The sequence below is a fragment of the Odocoileus virginianus genome, chromosome 4, assembly GCF_023699985.2.
Source record: "Odocoileus virginianus isolate 20LAN1187 ecotype Illinois chromosome 4, Ovbor_1.2, whole genome shotgun sequence".
Classification (NCBI taxonomy): Eukaryota; Metazoa; Chordata; class Mammalia; order Artiodactyla; family Cervidae; genus Odocoileus; species Odocoileus virginianus.
The window spans coordinates 87,801,834-87,805,258 of record NC_069677.1 but is presented as its reverse complement, the minus strand read 5'-3'; the positions used below and the strand labels follow the sequence as shown (position 1 = coordinate 87,805,258).

General features: G+C 38.7%; 1 pseudogene; it reads right to left on the bottom strand.

The window, feature by feature from the left end:
- Positions 1-1,379: 1,379 nt before the first annotated feature.
- On the bottom strand, positions 1,380-3,008 carry LOC110142244 (chromobox protein homolog 3 pseudogene; annotated as a pseudogene).
- Between the last annotated feature and the right edge of the window lie 417 nt (positions 3,009-3,425).

Here is a 3,425-nt window from a genome sequence, read left to right as displayed (position 1 = left end):
GGAAATCATTAATTTGGTTCCTCTAGGCGTGTAGTCCTAAATGGTCAAGATTCAAAATATACAGTCTGGATTTTTTCAGTTCATCAAATATGCAAGTAATTAACTTTTCTTTATCTTAGAGCCAAAATAACTAGAATGAGGTTTAACAGGAAAAAATTCAGTGGTTCTGAGATACTCGACAAGCCATAGTCCTCCACGTGGACCAGAGAACCTGGCAGGAGGCAGCCCATGTCTGTAAGGGTACAGCCACATCCTAGACAAATGTCTTGACAAACGGAGCCTTGCGCACCTTTCATTTTTCGGCTTCCTGTGTAGAATTCACACATGGGACACTAATAGGCCTGGATTCTGGGAGCCAGGGGTGGGTTTGGGAGGGGCATGCAGTCTCAGTGGAGTTGCAGAATAAAGACAAAGGAAGGCAAAAGAGAGTTGCGGGAACTCTGAAAGGTGGGTGGAAGGAGAAAGTCTTATGCAAAGATAAAATCAAGAATTAGGAAGAGAAAAGGCCAAGCTGAGGGTTTTCAAGCTATGCAGAAACCCCATGCGAACCGAAGCACGAATCCCAGCTATTGGTATTGGTATACCCGTTGAACTTGGTGTTGTTTAGATGCTAAGTTGTGTCTGCCTCTTTGGCAATCCCATAGACTGTAACGTGTCAGGCTCTGTGTCCATGGGATTCTCCAGGCAAGAATACTAGAGTGGACAGCCATTTCTTCTCCAGGGGATCTTCCCGACCCAGGGGTTGAACCTGCGTCTCCTGCATTGGCAGGTGGATTCTTTCCTGATGAGCCACCAGGAAGCCCATGGTTTGAATAGCGTCCCCAAAAAAGTTCATGTCACATTGGAACCAAATAAGAATGTGCCCTTATTTGGAAACAGGGTCTTAGCAGATGTAATTTAGGGTGGAAATGAGAGCGAGCTGGGTTAGTGCTGACCCTAAATCTGATACTGATGGAGCGAAGACAGGATAGAGACAGACAGAGAGAAAGTCACAGGGCGGGTGGAGGCAGAGACCAGCGTGATGCAGCTCCAAGCCAGGGAACAACAAGGACTGCTTGCTGACACCTTGATTTCATAGTTCTGGCCTGTAGCATTATAAGAGAATGCATGTTGGTTGTTTTAAGCCACCAGCTATGGGAATTTATTTATTTATTTTTTAAAAAGGAATATAAAACTACTTATTGACCACTGTTCACCAGTATTTACAATAAAGTTAACAACATACAGTTGAATAACATTCTGATTACTACAAAGTTATTGTTTTTCTTGGCTTCTGCTGAACTAGTAACCCAAAATACTGAGAAAATTGAGCCTTCATGTAAGGAATGGATTGGAGTCAAGTCTGAAAAAACATGCAGGTCAAGCAAAGATTAGAAAAGTTTGTTTACTCATTTATTCTTGTAGATCGTAAATTGCCAATATTTATCTGATTAAGTTTCCATGAACAAATCTGAGACATACCATGTATCACAACCTTTCCTAAATATAGCACAAAGACTTCAATTTCTTGTAAAACAATGGTTCACCGAAAAGAACCATCAAGTGTCCGTTTAACTAAGTTTTGCTTTGCTATATTAAAGCATACCAGAATTTTTCTACATTTTTCATTTGGTTGGGAAGGTTGTTGATGGTGATAAAAATTTTCCTTCCAGGGTTTCTGCATATAAAACTACATTTATATGCAGATATGGATGCAGATTCTGATAGGGATGCTTTAAAAAATTACCCAATTTGAACTGCTTAATTTGTCTAATTACAAAATTATTTAATTTGAAAGGTTCAGACTTAAATTTTCAATCTAAGTTGAAGTTATTTCTTATATTGCTCAAAATGATGTAATTCCAGAACATGGGCTTATCTATCGTTATGAAAGGCTGTTGTTTAAATATATTTACCAAAACAAAAACCACAACAAAAAATTAACTCCCAACCATTTACATATGTCTTTTATGTATGCACATACAAAAAACTTAGAATGGTCCTCAGGCATATATGAGTTAAATGCTAAATTCTGATTGAGTAATGACTATGGATATTTCCTCGAACATTTAGAAAAACTGTTCTCTAATGCTAAGGAAATAATATACCATCGTATCAAATTCTTTCCTACTGAAGGAAGCAACTACAGAAAGCTTTTATTTGTTCAAAGTAACCGGTGCTACAGATGGAAAAAAAAAACAAAAAACCCAATGTAACTTCCCCAATATTACTTCAAAACAAACATATCAAACCTGATTTTCATTAGAATGTAGTTATTTCTTCACACTAATAAATCAAAAAACCAAGACCCACATTTTATATGTATATATAAATATATATAAAAGGCAATGCAAACAATTATTGAGCCTCATCTTCTGGACAAGAATGCCAAGTTAGTCTCTCTTCATAAAAAGCAATTACAATCTGAGGACACTTCATATTTGCCTCTTTTGCCAGTACCAAGTCCGCCTCATCGGAATCTTTCCATTTCATGAGGAACATTAATTCTCCACTGCTGTCTGTGGCACCAATTATTCGTTCTGGATCAAGACCTCTGGCAAAACCTCTCGGCTTATCAGCAGCATCTCTTTTCTTCTTTGATTTGCTATCATCAGATTCACTGTCAGACAAAGATTTTCTTTTTGTTACATCTTTTTCTTTACCAGCTTTTTGAGAATTAAGAAATGCTTCAATTAACTCTGGACAATCTAAATTTTCTTCAGGTTCCCAAGTATTGTCTGCATCTGTAAATCCCTTCCACTTCAGGAAATACTCCACCTTCCCATTCACTACACGGCGATCCAGTACTTTTTCTACTACAAATTCTTCAGGTTCTGCCTCTTCAACTTTTTTACTCTTTGCATTTTGTTTCTTTCCCATTTTTTGCAATGTAGTTTTATTGGAGGCCATTTTTTATTGCAGACTTGAAGAGCTATTATTCACCGCCTCTGAGCTGCTCCGAGTCCCGGGTCTGCGGCGTCTCCGGCCCTGCGCGTCTCAAGCTCTGGTCACCCAGCTATGGGAATTTAGAAACAACTTTTCATAGGCACCAGAGGGAACCTGGGAACCAGAAGCTATTCAAGCACTGAACCAGTTCAGACTTTATAATGGTAGGAAAGAAGGCTGAAGGGAGAATTTGAAGACAGACTTAATTGGAGATGTTTGCCTGCACGTTCCAGGCAGGAATACATGTTCCAGACTGGAACATGTATAATGTCTTTGGAGGAACCTTTCAGACACTAAGAGGTTCAAAGCTGATTTAGACCTCCATAGGGTATTATTATGATTTTATATGCTATCTTTCTTACTACAAAAATATTTCCACCCAGAAAATGAGGAAAGACCTAAACAGCAAGCGCCATCGCTTGGGTATAAATGGCATGAAGTGGATACAGTTGAGACATTATTGGTAACTCTGACCACTCTTGACAAAAACTAAAGCCATT